Source organism: Anser brachyrhynchus (assembly GCF_964034855.1).
Source record: "Anser brachyrhynchus genome assembly, chromosome: 5".
NCBI lineage: Eukaryota > Metazoa > Chordata > Aves > Anseriformes > Anatidae > Anser > Anser brachyrhynchus.
The window spans coordinates 7,960,337-7,984,249 of record NC_137699.1 but is presented as its reverse complement, the minus strand read 5'-3'; the positions used below and the strand labels follow the sequence as shown (position 1 = coordinate 7,984,249).

Below are 23,913 nucleotides of genomic sequence, written 5' to 3'. Positions count from 1 at the left end.
ATCCCACTTAGCTTTTTTAAGAAGAGTTTGATCAAGTAAGTGTCATATAATATAGTTCCTGGTTGTAGCACAAGACTGATGCTGACCTTATGGTCCTTTTCAGTTCTGCATTTTCAAAGCCTCAGTTCAGACCAGACTTTTTAAAAGTATCTCTGGCAGATAAATACAACAGTGATCCTAGTTTTTATTTGTCTGCAGTTATCTGGAAGACTTAGAGTCACATTCCTATTTAATCAACAAAAGATTTTTGTCAGTTATGTCAAATAGAAGCAGCTCTGATTGCCTGTTTCCTTATTTTACAGACTTGTTAATGGTATTTTCTGGTTCTTGGAAGATACGTGCTTATCCATAAAGCACTCAACAGACACTTGGTTGCCTATACAAACTTGTTTCCATAAATATCTGTGCTATATGCAACTGGCAGGGCAAAACCAGGTTAGTGCAGGATTTAACATGCTTGTTGCGAATTATCTAAATTCTCTGAGTTTTTAAGCACGATAGGTTCAGTTGTCCTCTTGCACAGAACTTGAAAAATAAGACATTAGATCATTCTGTGCCTTTTAAAGAGTGATGGTTACATCAGATCTTCAAGACTGTTTTTCCTTCTATAAGTCATTAAAGAGTGGAAGAAACTGCTTATAAAATATTTCTTTCCTTTTTCTACCTGATCACCTTTATATTTAATAATTTAATCTATAATCATTTAATCTATATTAAAATAAAAAATAAGTAAATATTGAATAAATATTTAATACAAACAGCAAGAATGGATTGTCATACTTTCGAGTGTTATACATATAAACACAATTTAGCAAATCAGTGATGTACATGCTTAACTGAAGTGACTAATTACACTACTGAATTTAAAGCACTTAGTTTTACCAGTAGAATTCCATTGCTGTACTTCACTGACAACATTTTAAAAACTACTTCAGTAACTCACAATTGACTGTTATCTTGTCAGTGACTTATTCTATTTTTGATAAGCACTTTTTGACAAGTTTTCCAGAAAAATATGCTGTTTTCAAGCAGTTGGTCAGTGCGGTGCCTATTTAGCTTTTCCAGAAAGCTGAGGAGTTTGAAAAAGTGGGGAGAGAATGAAAAGAAACATTATCTCTTTCTGTTGCAGTTCTAGTAGATAGAATTCATATTTTTGTATTTGCCAGGACATTGATTTACATTGCTGATTCCATAACTAGGTAGTTAGTTCATTTATATCAGGAAAATTGTTCCCTTATAGTAATACATATATTACACTGTATTTTCACCTGTGATTTTCCATATTAGATCAAAGAGCACAACACTATAACACAATTGCAATTATAATCCAAACTATGAATAAAAACAAATTTCAAAACTGAACTACCTGCAGTCAATCTCTCAAATTTAATTCTCACTTAAGCTTTCTAACTTCACTTCTTAGCTGGTTAATTGGATGCATTGAAACAGATGCCAAGTAGGTGTTTCACTGACCCAGTGTAGCCACAAAGTTTACCTTTTAAATATAGTTCTCTAAATTGCATATTAATAAATGTCAAAACAATTAATGTGAACGTCCATTGTTTTTAACTTCCCCCCCCGTGTTTTTTCTCTCATTCTCCACCCCCAGAAAATATTTGAGTAATTTTATATATTGAAGCTTAAACTTTGCACAATATAAAAGATTATACACTTAGAGGATCATTTTTTCCTTCTTTACATAGCATTTCCTCCTTCTACATAGTCCTTCCCCTTCTGACACCAGAGATATCAGGATCAGTAGTCATAATGGACTGCAAGCAAACTTTAACACAAAAATGTTGACGTATATAAATTTAAGGACATTTGCTGGCATCCACGCTGTAGTTAAACGATTGTTCATGGCTCATTCTGGGAAACAGACTAAAACATGACATGCTTCTGATCTTACTCTATACATTCATTTAACTTCTTGCAGAACACCTGTATTTTGGGCTACCTGCACAAATAAGGACTGTGAGAATTCTGGTAACTAACATAATTGACCCTTCATACTGGCAAACAACACCAGGACATGGGTGAAAATGGTTCTGTGGAGATGCGACATAGTCACAGCAGAGTAACAGTACATACCCAATCATTGCACACTAGGAAGAGGTGTATATTTGGGTTTGTCCAAATGGGCACGGCAAGCTGAAGTTCCTTCACTCCTCTTCTGAAGTGCCTTGGCAATCACATCAGGCTGTGCTAAGGAGAAAGTTTACTTCTGCACAAGTGAATAGTTGGCAACTTTGAAAAAGAGGCCAGCTCAGGTTTGCAATCAATATATAGAAATACTGTTAGATAATATCCATATATTCTGCCAGTTAGCCAAATGGAACCTCACTTTTACTTTGAACAGTTGTTGTCTTTAAGACTCAAGGGCATAAACTGGGAAAGAAAAAATTCCCACTTACCTAGAGATTATGTGAAATCATTTTTTGAATACAAGACACAAGATTGTGACATCTTGATGGATGGCACAGAACTCAGATGACTTAGCTATATGAAACAGACTTGTGCTGGCTCAGGGCAAAAATTTACAATGACAAATATCTGCATGTGGTTTCTTTCCTATGATGGTAGAAAAGGAGTCACAACCATAGCAAAATAACCCTTTAATTCATGGCACAAGCTGCAACATGTTTTTGTTTCACGGTCTTCTAACTGTTATCTGAACACTGAGATCTGTTCAGGGGAAGTCCAATAAGGTAAAATCCTTCTTTGATTCCCGAAAGATGAATTTATGAGAAAAGTACAGAACTAACAACCCACTAGCTGCCACTCAGTAAAGTGAAACCTACAGAATATGTCAGATGATGAATCTCTCCAGTTGTTGGAATGATATACTGGAGTAGATAGGAATACTGAAATTTTCAGTGTCTTTGAGCAGAAGATAACATGCAGAGAAGACCAAGCTGGAAGAGAAAATGAGGCTGGTGGCTATGCCTGAACGGTGCCAGCATACAGATGTTTATGACTAATTCTGGACAAAAGACTGCAGCTTATAAATGAGACCTGAACACCACATGGCTGCAGCTCTCTGAGACAGGAGAACAGAATTCTCTGATGTTCTGGATGCACTCAGGAAAAGGTTTGCTTAAGTCAGCACAGTCTGGCAGTCTAACACTTAACTATTTTTAGATGTACAAACTTAAATAAAGTGTTGCTCTATTTTTCAGTGTAAGGGTTACAAAAAAACTGTTCAGAAAAAAAAAAAGATTTAGCATCAACTGCTAAATTGAAAGAGAAGAAAATTAATTTGTTTAATGTCCTTCAAACTGGCAAGTCATAGTCAATTGATTAGACAATTTTGACTTCCACCCCTAATTTATTCTAAGAAACTGAGTTAGTTTAGTTTTTAAATGGTAATTTTTATTTTATTAATACTGATTTTAAGTAAGTAATCAAGAATCAAAACAATAGATGCAGAAAACTATAAAAAGGTAAAGAATGGAAACAAGCTAAAAGAAAACAGCTTTGTAGAAAAGGACAAATTTGAAAGTATAAAATAGTAAGCTAATACAATTACACTACAAGCTACAGAAAACTACATCTGTGTGACATGCAATAAATCTAGTGTATGCACTATCTGGTCTTTTGGGCTCTTTTGGGCATTACTGGAAAAAATGAATATGAATTTATGGAAGTTATAGTACAAAAAAAGCATCTATGAGCAATGCACAACTACATAATGTTTTGTTTTTACAGAGTCAAGGGCCTCATGTTAAAGCTTAACTAGCTGAAGCCTATGTAATGTTTCTACAGAACCCATGTGGAATATTTCAGGACTCAATTATTTACAATAATTGACAACAAACAAAAACAATCTACCACAGAAAATGGCATATGCAAATCAAATTAAAAAGAGAAAAATAAAGCAAATAAAATATTCAATTTCGTATTTGGGGTCTTTTTTCTCATGCTCAGCTTTTAAGCCAGTGAATAATTACCTTTGAGAGTTTCCAACAATTAAAGAATAACATTGATTAATTAGGAAAGAAAGCGAAGAGTACTAATCAATCCTAAAGACAGTTTTTCTTCACCCACCTCAAGCCTTTTCGTCACCCACAAACAATGTGTTTTCTATACTGTTCAGATTCTTTGAAAAAACATTCATATTCTTGTCCATTCACACAAAACTCTCTTGGTGAGCATTGTTTTGGGAGGAGTGGGTGGTAGGCAGGGGGCACAGGATGTGGGGAGAACAGATAGGATGTCAGGTGAAGATGGAAAGCTGTGCCCTCTCTAACCAGCTGAAGACTCTGCATGATTGTTTTCTTACAAATAATACCTGTGGGTGTTGAAACTGTTCAGGGAATCTATCAAACATACTCTTTCACTTTGCTGTTGTAACTCTATAAAATTTATTCTTATTTCAAAAGAATCTTGGCAATAATACCTGTAGGTGGTTGAGTAATTTAGAGAAAATCTGTCAAACCTACTTCCACTGACTTTAGCACTAGAATTCTGTAATTACTTTTGAAGTTGTAAGATGCAATGATTTATTTTCAGTATATTCAGAAAGTTCGAAATTGAGCTTCTATTTTTTATTTGAATGACTTCTAATAAGCTTAGTTGAAGAACTAACTCAAAGAGTAGATCTAACAATTGTACAGCATTCATTTAACTCACAATAAGGGGAAAATGTCAGTGCTGCACTTAAGTAAGATATGACATTATTGCAAATACAGTCCCATCTTCATGCAGGAAGGCAGTCCACATTTAGTTGTCTCCTTACGTAACTCTAATACGATACATCTGAAATTAACCTTGATTCAATCTTTTCTGTGCAAAAATACATAGTTTTACAGAATATTTATGAACAATGTATCTGTGTCAATGTATCTACCCTGTAGATATATTTAATATTTCTTAATCCAAAATAATATAACAAAATTGAAAACTCAGAATTTTATTGTAAACCCGGTAATACTTGAGGATTTTCTTAGTGCCCCCAGACACAGACACACATTCAAATTACTTTGCTTAACAATCTACCCTTGTCAACTGAGCCAAATGAGTGAACTTGTATTCACTTTTAGTCTGTGGTAAACCTGATGTAATTTAACCTTGTAAAATCCCTAAGGAAAGAAAGGTAGTCCACAATGAACTACTGATAGAATCTAACAGCATGTAAAGACACCTAAAATCCAGGATTTCAATCATTTGGTAAATCCTTAGAACCCAGATTCAGGTGATCGATATTACCTTATATGCCATCAAATCGCAAGACTTTTGAGTCTATGACTGCTGAATGCTCAGAAAAGTCAAATTCATAGTTCTGTGCAGAGATGTTTTAATTTCAAACAGGTTCAGGTATCATTTTGTGATAATGCAATTGCAAGACTGGCAATAAAATGGGAAGTAGCAAATTCCTTTTCCCTTTCCTTCCCAGTCATCACCAAAGAACCCACGTTCCATTTGGATTCACTTGGTTATGCAGGAGGCACTCAGAGCATCACATCTTCAAAAGGTGAGCTGGTTTGTGGTCATTGAGTCCTAACCAAATATGAGTGGCAAATGCATTGGACAAAGACATTGGCATTTGCTATTATAACTTTATTAGTCCCAAATGGTTGCCTAATTTCTAATTTTCAAAACCAACCAACCAAACAATTGCCCATCTGTGGTTTACATTTTGACTACTATCTAATTTTTTAACATGAATCATGTTTCTGTAGCAAACATTCACGTCTGAACAGGAAGCAAAAAACAATGGAAATTCATGGTGACAAACAATCCAGAAACATTTTCAAAGTATTCATTACACTCCCTCCCCATATTTTGAGACAGATTTCCACCATTTTCTCTCACCACTATGTTCTCTGAACAGAAATAATTCTTAAAGTATGGTGAAAAAGCAGAGGACAGTGTTAGCAAACTACCTCATCAGAGCAAGAGATACCTCATTGAAAACAGGAAGCATGAGTACTATAGCCACCCAAGTTACTATAATGCTCTGAAATTCAAAAGAGAAACTCTTTATAACATACAGACCAAAGTAGAAGGGAAAACAGAATATATTTCTTGCTGCTTATAAAAAGGAAAAGTCATCAGTCATCTTCTTCATAAACATGCTGTATCTGTGCACCTACTCAAATTAGCCTTTTCTATACAAAAAAAAAAAAGTTTGTAAATACCCAGTTCTCAATAATCTCAACCACTTTTTCTTTTTAACTAGGTAAAACACCGTGTGATAACTGAATTTGGCAAACCCATCCTTCATGCTTTCTAAACACAACTGTTGATCCCACATCTTTTGAAAATACATCTCAGAAGAATTTAGGATTTCCAATCATTTCCCTGGGAGGTAAAATTCTCTCCAGATCTAAATTGTTTTTGTTTTGTTTTGTTTTTAATTTGAAATGTAATATGGCATATAGCAAAAACTGTTTATATGTTGTATCTATCAAGTGCCATCCATTTTAAAAAGAGAAAAAACAAAACAAAACACAAAACAACTAGTTAACATATCAAAATAATTTTCTTACAAGATAAATAGCTCAGAGACAATTCTCCTACAATGTATGTTTATGAAAAATCAGCAGGAGCCATTTATGGTCTCATAATACATAAATCAACTGAAAGAACACTTGGTCAGAATCTGAAATATCACAATATTAACTCACTGTGATTACAAAGCTTTGGTTATCCCCCTTACAGGTGTCAAATCAAATCAATGTAATGTTATAATTTTATAAGTTGCTGGGAACAACTAAATTATTTAGATGAGAATTGTTTCTTCAATGCATTTAAATATTGGTTTAGGGAAAACAAGTCCTCATGTTTTTACACATTGCCAAAGAAAAAAGCAGAAAAATAGCAAAAATTGTCTTACTTCAACTGACCTAAACAATTTTGTGACAAGACAAATGAACTATTCCATATAGACAGGCATACATGCCACTAAGTGATGGAAATAAATAGGGCTTTGAAATATCAGTGTTTATTTGTCACTACAGCTTTTGCTTTCAGAATAATTACCTATGCACAAACTCTAGATGGCAACATTGCACTTACTGTATTACTAAAACAAAATGTCACACTAAGTCCCTACATATCCTCTTTATCAACATTTTATGTGCCACAGATCTATAGCCTCTTATTATAAGTGTAATGAAGCAGAAGTTATTGAAGCATTTTATTGATTGCTCAGATCACAAGTTTACTGTCATACTGAATTGGCACCTTACTTGCTGAAGCAAACTGCTGACACCTTTTTAAAAAAGTGACAACTACATCTATTTCATGACCAGAAATCCATTTTCATCTCTATCAAGACAAGAATGCAATTTTCACTTCATTTAACTGATGTTAGGCCTGCTCAAGGCATGACACTTAGAAAAAGACACAAGTTTAAGGTTCTTAAAATACTTCTGGTAAGTAGAATGCAGTTCAGTTGTGGGAAAAAATTCAACCATCACTCAAACCTATAAACAATACAACATCCTAAGAATCACTTATTGAACTATCAAGAGGGCAGTTTTCTCTTTCAGTTGCAGAATTACTGCAGCATTATTTTTATATTCCATTAATGAGAAGCTATGTTGAGATATTACAGTTTCCGTATAAAATCCTGCTTTACACAAAGTTTACTTTAACATGGAATTATTTCTTGAGTGGTCCCTACACAGGTCAAACAGACAAAAAATTCTATTTTTGTGTGACCTATGAAGAATGAAATAAAGATACTTAACACCTCTTCAAGAGTGTGAGTCAATGTCATATAAAGTTAGACAAGTGGAAGCTGCAATCAAGAAGAAACTTAAATATTAAGTTTAAAAAAATTGGGGGTGTGGTACTACTGAACAGAGGCTGTTCACTAAAAGCACAAATGGAAGCTAGGGTTGAACTGGAAACTTAAACATTTTGGTGAATTTCTTCCTTTTCTTTCAATACTATCTAATAATTACTATGACTGCTTTACTACAATATAATCTTATTTTCTCAAAACAGCATTACAAACAGGGTAAGTATACTTTGATGCAATTTTCTGATAATTCTATGAACTCATATGGATTTAAAATTATATGAAACACACACTGATTTAAAAATACTTGGCCAATAAAATATATCATTTTGTTAGTTTCTCCCAACCCAAACCACTGAAAAGTGATTCCACATAACAGCTACTTTATATTTTATTTATAAGGGGGAAAAAAAAGGCAAAAAGAATCATTAGAAATTAACACAATTTAATTACTGAAATCTGTGGAAAGCCAACTGAATAGTCAGGACAGTCATGCTTCTTACAGTGTACAAAATGAAAAGTTATGGAGAGAAGCTTTTGTTCATGTATCCTAGAGGTATTCAACCCCAGTACTTGAGTCAGCAGTTTCAAAAGAATGGCATAAGAAAACAGAAAAATAGTTTTTTCTTTCTTTGTTCTAATAATTGTAATATTTCACTTAAAAATACTATTATTTTGTATGGATCTACATAGCAAAATTATGAAAACCTTATGATGTTACTGGATGTGGCTTAGAGTAATAACAGAAAGCTGTTCAACATACTGTTTTGAAACAGTACATTTAACCTAGTGTTCCCATATACAAACTGTAGAAATATAGCTTGATAGAATAATCAGTGAACAACTTGATTCTTTCTTGTTTTCTTGTGGGTATTTTGCATACTAGCTCCATTACTTTAATGTAATTTGCTGTGGTTCAAATGATTAATTACTGTTACTGTAAGTTCTGCTAGATCAAGCTAATGAACATTTATCACAATTTCCTGTCACTTCTCAGCTCCGACTGAGCTCTTCCAGCTCAGTCCCCTCATCCCCACATGTAACACACTTGCAGTAAAAACAGAAGTACACAGAACAGAACCTTAGGACTGCCTATGTTTGTTAACTACCATATTCAAGTTTTGCTTGCAAGTAACATACGTTCAAAACCATTTAAATATACTTAAAGCAACTTGTGATTCTCAAATATTAATATCTATACGTTTTCCATAGTAAATTTTAACTGTGGCAATGAATGAGATTATTCTTCTATTTACCTGTTCATATACATTTTTTATCATTTAGTAAAGGACATATCAACAGCTTCAATAAAGTATAATTCTAAATCAAGAAAATGTTTAAAAATCATTAATATCATTTTAAAAGGTATTTGAGTCTTCTCTTTTGGCCTCTGTTTAGCTGTGCTAGGCCTGTGAATGACAGCTTCCCTGCTTGAAGCATACAGAAAGCACAGCCTTCCTCATTCACTGTCAGTACTATGGCCTTTTCACACGTTCCTTCCACAGCAGTGTTTGTCCCCAAACACTGGAACCCAGCACAATGGCATTCCTACTTCAACACCCCCACCAACAGCACCACTACATATGAAGAATGCTAATGAGATGGACATCCCCCACCTCTGAAAGTGTTAACTATATCTCATACTATCAGATACAACGTTATTCCTATTGTTAGGAGTTAAATTTTAGCACAATTCCATTTTGTAGATGTTTTTCTTGTAAAAATATTTTTAATAGAAAGTATAGTAGCTTGACAAAAAGGTTTTAAAAATATCTTCTATGCACGTACCCAATTATGTATATTATATATATAATAAACAGAATGTAACCTTTAAATTCATTTGGGAATCTCAGAAATTCCAAGAGACACGGCAAAAGCACGCTGAAAATCATAAAGCATAAGACCACCATCTGAAGTACTAATAACAGAATAATTCTAACAATACTATTGTTTAAACTTTACTTTTTTTGTTAGAAAACTGTATTTTACTGTCACAGAATTCATGACATTAAAATGTCAATATGAGCATTATTAAGATTTTAGTGAAGCTTCTATCATATCATACAGATACGTATTTGCAATTAGAGTTCAAAGGAAAAAATTGAAGGCTTTCGTAGCATAGTTTATAGTTGCATTTTTTTTCCTTCTCCTTCATTAAAAGTAATGCACAAACCATTTCCCAAACTTCCAAGCACTCTCAGTTTTACCTAGTTCACTCCACCTTATATTATTCTCAAGGAATGCTAATGGGAGAATACTGATTGCCCTCTTTAAAAGAATACAAAGACTACAGAAAAGAGATGGTAGCTCCTCACTGCTTCCTTCCTCTGGGGCAAGAAGCAACAAAGTGATTACAAAAACTGTGTAACTACTACACGTTGTGGACCAGAAACCATGCATTGTTTTAATTCAATGCATGTATTTTAAATTGAAGTCCACACGGATTTTAACAGAAGTAACATGTATTGGCATATTATTAGTTGTGCTCAGTACTATATTTCAAGGGACAGAGTATATTGTCTTAGCAGAGTAATACTGGATCGAGGAATCCACCCTCCCCCCAACCCCCCCCCCCTTTTTTTTTTTTAACCTCCATCCCCTTTTTATTTAAAAAAGGTTAACGCTTGCACTTGATGATCTTGGAGGGCCTTTCCAACCCAAATGATTCTGTGATTCTAAATGAAAAGACAAAGTAAATACAAATAATGTAAAGTGTCAAAATAACTGTGAGATAAACAGATATCAAGAAAATATTTTAAATATACTCAAGTAACAGCTAGATGTTATATCGGTATGAGTGCTGTATGCAGTCATCATAGCATTATGCTGTCAGGCCTTTGGCATAACAGGACCAAGTGATACACTACTTTGATCGAATGTCCTGGTTCTTTTGTAGCATGCATCCTAACCTTGTATCTATAGCATAAAACAATATGCTCTTTAAAAAACAAACTTGTTTTAATCATTTACAACAAAGGGCAACATAAGGAATATGTAGTAAAGACAGTTATTTCAAAGCATTTTTATACTTACAGTACAAGATAACCTAGAGTCATTGTATTGACTTCGTTTATATTCAGTACTAATACAACTTCACTTATAAAATGGTTGGCAAAATTAACAGAGACACTTTCAAACTGAATTATATGTCATATCTTATCTTTGAAGTAATATAATTCAAACTAACACAAGCTTTCAACACATTAACTGCACAAAACACTTAACATCCTTCTGATGTAAAATTTCATTTAAGCACTTAAACCAATTTGAAATGTTTATTAAAATATTTTAATCATAAGTTTTTTTGTAGACAATTAACTGTCATATACATAAATGAACTCATACATTTATCCTCGTAATCTGAAGACTATTAAAAGCTAAAAATGTCCAGAAATGTTATAATGCACATATGTCTATATGCAAGCCTTTCATTAAAAAGAACCATTTGCCTTCAGAAGAGATTTCAAATCTACCAAAATTATTATATTTTTCTTGTCATTTACAATTTCCAACTGAATACTGCCACATAATCACCAGAGGAATGATTAACATAAGTTAATTTACTGAAATGTCTTTATATGTTCTTCACAGAGAAGAGCAGAAACTAGTCAATAAATGACTTGCATATGAATTTTCATTTAAAAGCTCCATTGTCTGCTTTATTCTACTAAGTACCATTATACTTGCTAAATACTTGTAAGCATTTTATATATATTTCCTAGATGAGTAAATATATGTTAAGACACTGGAAAGTAATACATCTAATTTCTGTGGCCTTTATGACAGGCAACATAGTCTTAAAAGTGAAGAATTATCAATAAAATGTGTAAAGATATTTCTCAGTCTTTAATATATCCCTGTACTGATTCAGAAACAGTTTGAAACAAGCTTTTCTTTTTCACATGCTCACTCATTTTTGTTTTTGGTTTGTTGGGTTTTTTTGTTTGTTTGTTTTTTTATTATTATTTTATTTCTTCTTGCTGACCACTATTAACTCTAGACAGCAATAGTCTCTTCTAAAGTCAATTCTCATTTCTCTTTATGGATCTGACAGCAGGAGGTGCTGTATAAACAGTGTGACTGACACTTCGCTTGCACCTCTCCTCCCCCTTCCTACATAGACTGGTAGTATGATTTATCTGATACAGTCATTCTTAACTCTGTGGCCTGAGATCATTTTTAAATCCTAGTTTCCTAGCTGGTTGTTTAATTTCTATATAGTATTTTTCCTGGAAAATCTGTATGGCTACTATTTTTATAAACAACTCACCTAATCTTTAAAAATGTATACATTCTTACATGTATAAAAGGAACTTAAGTAACTACCCTGAACAAGTTCATTGTTTTCTTTTACTTTTATCTCCTAAAATAAAACACTTGGTTAGAAAAAAAAAATCATCCTATTGCACCCATACTGTTAAACAATATATTCACCATCTGTATTCTACTTTTTTTTTTCAAATTAAAATGCATTTCTGGTTTATTTATTTAACGGTACATGTATAGTAATTAAATGTGGGGGGGGTGTAAATATTATATAGTTATTTAATTTTTTCATAATGCAACACCAGTTATATTTATATGTATATTATTTATCAAAGAAATGATTCATCTATATAATTACTGAAATTAGTTTTATGGGAAGATCCATCAGACCATTAAAAACTGCATGTGCAGAACAAGCTATGAAAAAGTATTGCTTTAGAGAACAACTACATAAGAAGCATCACAGCTAAGCACAGTAAGCAGCAAGAAAACAGGAAATCTATGACATCCCATACCAAAAAAAGAAACACAATTAGCTCCTTTATTGTTTGGCTTTGTGATTATATATTTCATATTCCTAACAGGTAATGCAGCTTATACAATATGTCACACTTCTTTATGACAAAGTGCCAATCATTGTTTTTATAGAATTAGTACATTGCAAAACAAAAACAGAAAAGCAGACTTTTAAAGAGTGGGACAACTTACCTGTTTGCAACAGTTTGCAGACTTTAATCATTGGTGCAGGGCCAATAGAAGTCCTGGGATATTTATCTTTGCTTCTGAGAGGCTGAAACCTTCTCTCTTAAAGACCCAAACAGGTCCATGCAAAGGTGTGATGGAATTTTGCAGGCATCTGTCAAGCAGAGTAGCTATGCAAAGACAAGAAGAAAAAGGAAAAAAAAAAAAAAAAGCATTCTTTTGACCCAACTGAAATATACAGTCTCTAACACAGCCTCAGCTTCAGAACTAACTCTTAATATCTATTATTTATATCTGACCTGGGTTAAGTCTTGGAAAAGCAACTCCTGCATTTCTAGTGGTCACCATGAAGGATGTACTTATATTGAGACACCCCCCATGAAAGACTCATAAGCTTCGTGAGCACACCTGAATAGTTCTGAAGTGTGCCTAACTAGCTGCACAGAGTGTCATGGTGTGCACTGATTGCCTTATCTTCTCATTTATCACAGATGAGTTGGAACCAACCTTGCTGAAATCTACTTGCATTGTCCTGATAAAATTGCAAGATCCATGTTGTTTCTACACACAGTTTCCTGTTGAGGAGCTTACATATACCTAACATATTATAAATGCAGTGCTCATAAAATATAATCAACAGTCTCATAAGAAATTTTATTATAACCTTCTCAATGTTACTACTTGAAAAAAAAAAGCAACTAACACATAAAAAGCTCAGTGTAGCTGTTTAATAATGCAGGAAGGTCAAATAAAAAGATAGATAAAATTGATTCATGGTGATGGTCTCAACAAGATCTTTCTCTTGCTGTTCCTGGATTTCAAATCACTGTAAAGATTGAAAGCCGTCTTCTTCAGGAACCTGATGTCAATATCTGTTACAAATAAGGCATTATTATTTTAGCTTATGGCATAACTGAGATCCTGTATTTTGCAGATATTTTTTATTTTACTGTACTGTGTAATGCACATGTGGGCCTTTCTTATGTGACAAAATAAAATACCATTAGCTAGCATTTCAGGCATTTACCTGATATTCTAAAATGAAAAGAGAAGAAGGAGGAGGTGGAGGAGCAGGAGAGGAGGAGGAAAAAAGCCCCACCTCGAACCTGTTTTTCTAGAAATATGCAAGAAAATAAATAAATAAATAAGAGTATAAGGTACGTTGGTGAACAATGCAAATAAACTACAAGTATAATTTTCACATCTAGACAATCTATGGTCACGAAGAGTCATATTTGCAATCTAGATATGTTATAAACGGTGAATTTCCTATGTACATGCATACTAATGAAGAACTACGTTTTGTCAGAGAAAATAGCACTGGGTAGATTAAACTTTGCAAATTTTATTGAGAAAAATTCCATTCAGACATGACAAGGATTAGCTTCTATAGTTTGTCACTCAGCTGCGAAAACAAGCAGAGCCTAAACTAAGAGTACAGTTTAGAAACTTCCGTACATGAGTCCTCTCATAACTGGAGAGTTTGGGGAAATACAGAAGGAACATAACATACAGTTAAATCCATCTTCAAAAATAAAGAAATCGGTAAACATGCCACAGGCTGTTCTTTGCCAAAGTCATTATATTTTATGCATGATTTTAGCATGTGGTTAATCAAAACCATGTTTATTTTTGGGAAAGGCACTATTTTTTTTTAATATCATGTTAAAATCCCAGTCTTCTGACTTCCAGAATTTTGTGGTATAATCATCTAGTCAGCAGTTTTATTCATGCTCACATAAACAGTTCTGAGAGCTGCCATATACTATGCCTACATCTTCAGCAGATATCCTTGCACCTACTTCCATCCTGCATACTTAGCATAAAACGTCTTTTCAGAATTAGTTTGCAAATCCATTAAAATTTAGTTATTTAAACCCCACTGAAGTTCCAGCATTGCTGTGATGTTTACAAGACTGTATGATCACAGTTAAGCAAAATATGCTAATACAAGAAGAAATAGAAGCACTACAGAAGTTCCATTTAGATCTAAAAGACTATCTATGTGGTTAACTACATGCATTTCAGTAATCTCTTGAATGAAAGCCTATCACATCATTCTTCCAAAGTAATTTAGAATTGCCTGTACATCTCAGGTGTACTTTCACTTTGTTGCAGAAGTGGAAAATGGTATGCAGAAGCTTGTATCAATATCAGATGGATGAAAATAGAAGAAATGTAAGAAGATATGGGAAAAAAAATATATATATATACACACACAGGTTCAATGTTCTGCAGGAACTTAAGAAAATGAGTTGAAACCCTGTTGTACTTACGTTAATGACAAAAATCCTACTTATCTAAAGAGAGACCAGACTTCACAAAATAAGGCTGTCTGTGATTCACTGGACAAGATTACTAAGTATATTAACCTACTCTTATTGATTATCCTAAGTAATACTGCAAAATGTTTTCAAAATATGCAGTTAAAGTAGACTTCAAACCAGAATGCATCCTATATAGGATTAAATATTTGCTATTAAAACCTGCAAAAATGATTTTCAGATTACAATCAGTGAATTAATATTTTTTCCAGACTATTCTAACAATGCACTTACACCCTAACACTGTAGTCAGACATAAAATTAAGAAGGTGAAGTAATAAGCGAGGTCTGACCAGGAAGACTGGCAAGACTGAATTTACCTGAGGACTAATTAGGCAGTATCAAAACTAAATCCATGTTTGATATTATGTGATGGGGAGGGGTTCTACTCATACCTCATTCAAACTAAATAAAAAGATGAAAATCTGTTTCCAGTGAAAATTCTGGAATTTTTATAAATAACTTCATTGAATTTCATAACTGTAAGAATAAGATTACAAACAAAAAATAAAATAAGCACAAGTAGTGATGCATTTCTGAGTCTGCAAGCAGGCTGAAACACAGCTGTGACAAAATGATGGCATATGGGAATTGGATGTTAAATTTGAAGGCTAATTATAACACTAATTATTTTACCACAAATAATTTCAAGATAAATATAATAAAGCCGTGCTGATTCACCTTCTCTGAAGATACTGCATACTTCCAAGCCAGAGAGGGAATAGCTCCAGAACCTGCTGGAATGACTCAGAAGTAAAAAGACCCAAAGTGTCACCTCTTTCGGACACGCCTAACACCCAAATTGCCTTTTAGTCAGTCACACTGAGTAGCAGACCCAATTCATTTTGCATAAGCAATAATAATTTCCATAAACATCAGCTGATTCTATCCATAATGTTTGCTTCATTCCATGCTCAACCTTTACGTTGCTAGATTTATAATCTCAAACAGCTTGTATTTTTTAACTTTTTCACATTCTTTTGACCTTCTTTTAAAAAAATCATGAAATAAACTATAATAAACTATACTTAAGTTACTAAGCATTCACTGAAGTAGAAAACGGTGTCCCTAGAAAGGGAAAGCATTAAAGGTTGAATAGCAAGTTAGTCATTTCAGAACATTATACTGTTATTGAATAGTCCATAAATTTATTGCTCTGGGTATCAGGTTTGTAGCTCCGGAAGATATCCTTAGCACTCCAAAAAAACCACTGTTGCTCAAAAACTGTTCCTACTTTAGGAATGATTATGTTGTTCACATTTGAAACTCATGGAGATATGCAAAAGTAATAATTTTAAATGAAGAGCTAGCTGTGATTGATGACTAGACTAGACATGACTAGACATCAAAATATCTCATCTGCCACCTGTGCCTAATATTGACACCAGCCAATAATATGCAGATGTACTGCTTCCAGGTTTCCGGCCATCTTGGTGACTCATTTAAAACAAGGAAACTATTAGTCTGAATTAATAATCTTTTGAAAACTAAAAGAGTATTAATAGTGAGTTCATAAAATACTTCCCAACCCCACTAGACTGCTTTGATATTATGGATTTAATCAAACAACAGTCTACACAGCAAGGCAAAAAGAATTTATAGGCAAAAATTCCCAAAGACTTGCAAGTCTATTCTCAAGCTTTGCATAGTCCATTCAACATTATAGCTGATGAAACATTGCAAACATTGAACTATTAAACAGGATTATGACATTCAGTAAAATTGTATTACCCATAGCAAAACAAGATAAAGGGTAACCCTTGGAAAGAAAGTGCATGAGCTATCTGGGAAGGTTTAGGAATGACTCACCATGATGTGTGTCTCTCAGGAAGCTAGAGATAGTATTATGAGGTACATATGCAAATCCTGAGAGAGAGTGATAAGACAAATTGAGTCCTTGATCAGAAAATTAAATAGATTGTGAAAGAAGGAAACCTCCTTTCACGGGAAGCCGTGGAAAGGAATGTAATCACAAATTAGAGAAAATACTTTAAATGAAACTCCCTTTCCCCTTTCCTTTGTAATTTTTTCATGTTTTCAAACCCAATTTATACATAGTTCAAAATACTGCATGAATACCTGTCTACATTTTTTTCTTTTTAATTGAGTAAATTTTCTCATTGTAGCAGTCTTAGCTGCTAAATATTCATCCTTGGATAAGAGGAGATTATCCTGGGAACTCTGATCCTCATCTAAGTTGAAATGTATACCTTTATTGCTTTTATTTTGATTTTGATTGAGTTTATATCATATGACAAACACTGAATTACCTTAAAAATAATTGTTTTACAGTGTAGTTTTACACTCTCCTGAAGAACAAGGATGAAAAACTTTCCCTAAAACAAAACCCAGAGATTTTAAATTGATGCAGTTAATGGCATGAAGTCACTGGGACAAACAGGAGAGAAAAAAAAAAATGCTTTCTTCTTTGTCTTGTCTTTAAACTTCTGGAAAATGATGAGTGCAGAATTTATTAAATGGAATGACAGGAAGCATGAAAACCAAAGGCCAGTAAGATATTCACAAAAAGTAATCAGCATATTTGTAAGGGAATGGGAAAATCACCCTCTGGCAATTTGGAATCTTCAGAAGAAGACTGCAAAAAGAAAAAAAAAAAAAAAAAACTAATACGCAATAATTCAGTTTATTAACTTTCTTCTTAAACTCATGACATTATCGGAATATGAACATTAGTATTATGCTGAGTTCTTCTTTACATCATTTCTCTTAGCAAACAATCTATAAAAGGATATTTTTTTTTTTCAAAAATAGTGGTATCAGAACAACAGGAAAGAAAACACTAATATTTTTTCTGCTATTAGAAAAAATGTTTCAATATCCTCAAAATACCAAATTTTTTTTTCACACTTCTTTGGCAAAAGGCTTTTCCTGAAGGTTCTTCCAATATGTACTGTAAATGATAATATGTATCAGACGGAGGGCATGAGATCGTGCTGCCATACACTGTTCTTCACTGTTCCTTACATTTAGCAAACACCACATGACCCTGTCCAGGGCAACTCGCATGTACTATCCAAAATTGCGGTTTAAATAGGGAAGCTGAATGATGGAGAACATGTGGTTTCCTGTGTTGTTTAAATTATGTCAGTGTATTTTTACTCAAACAAAAACTAATCTAACAGCTGCTGTGTACTTTTGTTTACATGCTATATGTCAAATCGTATTGTCCCTAAGGTACTTATGAGAGATGCTTTAGCAGTCATTTTCTTAAATACTGATGCCTATCCGAATTTGGATTTTTCCACCATTGAACAGAATGACAAGCACACGATTGCTGTACTTAAAGCAATCTTTCACAGCTGCTTTGCTTTTTCAGTGATCCCATTAAATTGACGGCATATGCCTGTGGGGTCTACAATGCTACAATACTGCTGAACAAGATGTGGATTGTACAATACAAATTTCTACAATAGAACTTGGCTTTATTGTGGGAACCATTTCCCAGGTCATCCTTCTATTTATTTTTAACCAGAGCAAAATTTAATTTGAAAACTGATCTCTCTCTGTGACCTCTACTGGACACCTGGTTATATTAATTGTTTAGAAGTGCAAACTCTAACACTCAGTGGTTAGTAGGCATGAAAACCTATGAAGTCTCCTTGGTTCCTAAAATGAGCATGAGTCATGCCTTTTCTTGAACTGAACGAAGTAGCTGTGCATTAAATATGCTGGCACATCTTCTGCTTGAGCAAGTGGACCGAAATGGTGTGAATTGTTAATGCCTTGCTGCTTTGGTTCACGGCTTGTGATTGATCATTTGTAACTATATCTACTCCTTGTTCCATGAAATCAAGTATGGAGTAATGGGTTCATCAGATTTTTGGGTTAAATTGAGAGTGAAGAGGTACTGTGTGTGGAAATAAGAGTTGCCATGTTCGGGGCTGGCCTTGTAACAGCATGGAATCTAAAGGCGATATTCAAAACCACTTCACTCATCATACGCTTACTGATTCTGAATAGGGTCCATTTGCAGGGGACATTTGGTAGTTTTCCAATACACTTTATGCCTCTTTCTCCACTTCTACCACCCTGCACTTTTTTTTTTCTTTTCTCTTTTTTTTTTTTTTTTAAACTAGAATAGCTTATAACTGGTCAGCAGAGAAAAGTAATAGTTTAAATATCTTGCTACGTAAAAGTAAAAATAGCGTAGGACTGAAATGACTGTCCTCCTAATTAATGATACTGTCTAAATATTAAGTCATCTGTATGACTCAGGCTATAAAGAACTCAGCAAAGTTTCAGAATTCAGAAGCATAATCTCCTATTTTTTTTAAATTATTGTAGAAAATATCTTTCCAGGCAGAAAAAAAGAATTACTATAGCCTTAATTTTACTCCTCTGTCCATTCACATGCAGGAATGACACACATTTCCAAACACTACAACATTGCTTGTGACCTTACAACCAGCAGTGTGTGGGACCACAGCAACACAAGCCAACAGCAACCAGAAGTGACAACCTGTGATGGCCTGCAGGAGAGTATTCACATTACAGTATCTCCACAGAACAAGAAAGGTAATGTATGTCAGTATCAAACTTATTGCAACACTCACGATGCTCTGTTTGTGCAACAGAAATCTCACTATACATACCATATTATCTTATCTCCTCTGGTTAAATTTCATCAATTCAGAATAAAACACAAGAATTTGTTTCCAATGTCATAAACAACTTCTGAAAACTAATTATGTGTGAATGTTTACCTTGGAATGAATGAATGACTCTAGTCAAATAACGCTTGCAACCAGGTTTTCCATCCACGCTTGTGTTGAAGTTTAGACACAAAACTAAAAATGAGATCAATTTAAGACTAGAAGAGAAATACAGAGTAAAAATTGACTGCTGTTACTAAAGAAGTGTTCTGCTTTTATACACCTGTGTATATGTGTGATGATTATAGTCATATTAAGACAAAAAGACAGATGCTTTAGTTCAGTTCAATTTCAATCCAGGTCATATGTGAGTTTTAATATCTCTTCTTTGTTTAATATTTATACTGATGAATGTGAGTATAGTGTGAGTCTGCAACAATCTAGCTGATGTGCAAATCTTTTCATTAAGACCTTCTGGAAGACTTGAATTGACACAACATTGGAGGAACACAAGAAGCAATCATGAATGAAAAAGCTGCTTTTTTCATAACTCGTTATTTCCCGCGTTTTCTCTGGCCAAATAGTGGTTGACCACCCTCGCAGTAAAAATTCATTTTCTTATGTTTAAATGCAATTTCCTGCACTTCAGTTTATGCCCATTTCTGCTTAACCATTCATTGACTGCTATTGATGAGAACCTGGATCCATTCTTCTTTAGTCTCCCCCTATCAGACATTTATACACACTGCTAAAATCATCCCTGAACTTTCTCTTAACAGGTTAAACAGCCACAGGCAGCTCCATCAGCCTTTCCTCTTAAGCCAGATGCTCCTATCCTTTAATAATCTTCATGGCCCCTCACTAGACCCACTCAAGTGTATCTGCATCTTCTTGTATTCAGAAGCCTAGTGCTGGACACAGCTTTCCAGCTGTGCCTCACCATTGCTGAGCAGAGGGGAAGAATCATCTCCCTTGACCAGCTCACGATGCTCTTGTAATGCAGCCCAGGAAGCTGTTAGCCTTTGCTGCAAGCATGCATTGCTAGCTCATGGCCAATTTGGTATTCACCAGGACCCCAAATCCTTTCCTGCAAAGCTGCTTACCAGTTGACTGGCTCCCAGACCATACTGGTAGATGGAATTACACCTTTCCAGCTGCAGGACTTCGCACTTCCTTTTGTTGAACTTGATGGGATTCCTGTTTGCCTAGTTGTTATCCTTCCTTTCTCCTGCAGTTCTAATGTGCAAAAGTTCTTTAAGACTTACAAGAAGAAAAGAAACAATACATACTGCCTAACTCAGTAAGCATGTGATCTATGGAGAGGGTAGAGAGAGGTCCTGGAGAAAACGAGGGTAAATGTTTATAACTATGACCTAGAAGATCTTTATTTTATAAAAGGCTTACTCCTAATGGACTAAAGTTTTTTAAAAATGCTTCCTAGGAAGGGTTATAAATAGATTTCATAGCACACAGCTCCAGATATTATTCTCAAAACTATTACTTAAGAACCAAAGATGCTGTTCTCCATTCAATCAGACATATATAATGCCAGAAAGTATGCCAGAAGGAGGAAAAATTGATCTCATATAGTTTTTATGCACTCTAATTTACTGAGTCAGGTAAAGATGCCTTATAATGGAACTTAACATTGTGTCAGTGCTCTCTTGATTACAACCCATGATGTCAGCAGCTACACATTTGCCAGACCAGTTCAATCATCTTTTTATTTTCCCTGCTCATACTGTGCCTTCTATACTAAACAGAATAAGGTCTTTACAGGGGGTATGTTCTGCATGTCAAAATAAATTCAATAGATTCAGTTATGCCTTCCAATGGAGTTTTAGAACTTCAAAAAGGTGAGTGGAACTTAGGACTGAGCACTTAGTTTTATTTAATTATCAAATTTTCATGTAAAATATATACTCCTTCTATTAGTATTAAATTATATGTAAGTATATATATTACATAATACATTTCACACGTATTAGAAGGCATCACTTACTATAATAAAATGCATAGAATAATGTATAGCTTATATGGCATTATACTACATTACATTATATATATATTACTATAAATCGGTCTGAATAGACCAGCTAATTAGCTGCATCTGTTGATGCCAATTCTTACTGGTCTGAGAAATTGTTGAATATACACACTCCCTTAAGAATAGGCAATAGAGGCATAAAAGAAGAAAGATACTATGTAGCACACAATACCTGATAATAGGCATAGAGCAAGATTTGTACCTTGATAAGAAAGAGAAAGATACAAGCTCCACAGAGGTGTGCTTCTAAATTCATAATTACTATCTTAGCTAGGTTAAGAATAAAAGCATTTCTCAAGCCATGGGATCAATGCCAGTTTACTTCTGGATTTGTCAAACAAGATATATATGCTTAATTCCACACCCAAGGATAAAAATGTTATAGACTGAATCTGAAGTTAAACGTTAGGATGAAGTGCAGAAAAGAAATATATGGCTTGATTCCTAGACAGGCCGTGTAATTGGCATTAAAGTTATCTTCATCACAGTACTGGATTTCACAATCAAGGCAAAGTTGAGTGTTTCATTGTGACTGAGTTAAATGTAAATTCTAGTTTTGAAGTAAATATTTCAGTAGTAACTTATGCTTATACAAATTCTACCAGTGCTGCAAATACAGTTACATAGTCTGTGATTAGAGAAAATGAGGCATACAAAGGATTCATGCATATCTATTATTTTTAAGTGCTACTGATGTCTTCGCTAACATAAATTGTAAGTGCCACCAAAGAGATCAATAATTCTGTCACATGGAGTAGGAATTCCTGAATATATCAGTGGGTTCTTGTTTTGATGGTACTGACATGGTATATTTCCAGTTTCTCCTCAGACAGTTCTGGGGAATATTTAGCTGAGGCTCTCACACTCTTCTTAGTGCAACAACTTTCAGAAGCATTCTCTATAGCATTACTGTGTCCCAATTCTTTTAATACTTAAAAAGGATTACTGATTATATCTTCAATCTGAAAGTAGTTGTAAACTTTGAAATAACAAGAAATTGCTTATAATGAGGCCAAGGAATGGTACCTGGTTTGTGAGGGGATACAAAAAAACACGAAAGCCCTACTACTAGCCAGGATGAAATCTGATTTGCTTCTCTCAAAGTGGTTAGGAATAGAAAAGGAGTAAGTACACCACTTAGGTAGATATATGTTCAGGCACACAACCCGTAGATTTTAAGTCTCTTTTTAATGATTTACAAGGACTATGTTTTCCTTGGATACTTCCCTCACCATAGAAGGATTATTTATAGACGCAGGCACCTCTGAAGTCTGAAGCTCTTGCACTTATTTATTTAAAACCTTGTACTAAAAATCTTTGTTCTGAATATCAAAGATAAGGAAAAAATGCCATAGGGGTACATACTTAAGTGCCTAATTAAATTTATAGTACACAGATATAACTATTTGTTAGAAAACATCCCTGAAAGAAAGCTCAAAGAAAAAAACATTTTTGAGCGCTCTTAAACCACAGAGTTGGAGCAATGTCTTATTTACAGACCATATGCAAGGGTAGAAGAGAGAAACAGCGTGTGCTACTCCATTGAAAAAGCAAGAAAAAGCTCTCAGACTGAAGAACTATCTACAGGAAAACAGTGCAATCACTGAAAAGAGGATGAAAAGTAATGCAAATATTAATATGTTAGAACCACACAAAAACAATAGTTATACTCATGAGCTTATTACTGACTATTTGCAATTTTTAGTTCAAATTAAAGGCACCAACATACAGAAAGGATTAAAGAAATACTTCTAGATTTGCTCTTCTAAAGCCCTTGATGTAGTAAACAGAAAACCTGTCCTACAAATACTACTTACCATCTATGATATCGCCAGTGTTTTCTCCACACACGTTGACATTCCATTCTCCAGTGAGATAATAATATATTCTTAGTGTACGATCACCTAAAATCTTTAAAAAAAGGAAAGGTGTTACTGCTAATAATTAAGACCTGGTTATTTAACAGATAGGTTAAGAAAAACAAACAAACCCACCGTAAAATAACTTGGAACAGCTACAACTGAAATATTAATCACTCAGTGAACAAATGTCTTTGCAGTATAGACTACACCCCACATGAAATTCACCATACAGCTGTTGATCCTTTGATTTCCAGTAATGACTACACCTATTGGCAAATACATCTTTCTGTATAAGCAAATTTAAGAAAAAATAAGACACATGTTAAACCAAATATTCCTAGTTTTCCTT

General features: G+C 34.0%; 1 long non-coding RNA gene across 1 annotated transcript in view; it reads right to left on the bottom strand.

Moving 5' to 3' along the window:
* LOC308196375 overlaps positions 1-23,913 on the bottom strand; it is a 167,714-nt gene that overhangs the window by 107,854 nt on the left and 35,947 nt on the right. Inside the window, exons 5-6 of the long non-coding RNA XR_013952171.1 lie at positions 23,520-23,613; positions 12,725-12,888 (exon numbers count right to left, since the gene is read on the bottom strand). This is a non-coding gene — a long non-coding RNA (uncharacterized lncRNA). The remainder of the gene's footprint in view (positions 1-12,724; positions 12,889-23,519; positions 23,614-23,913) is intronic.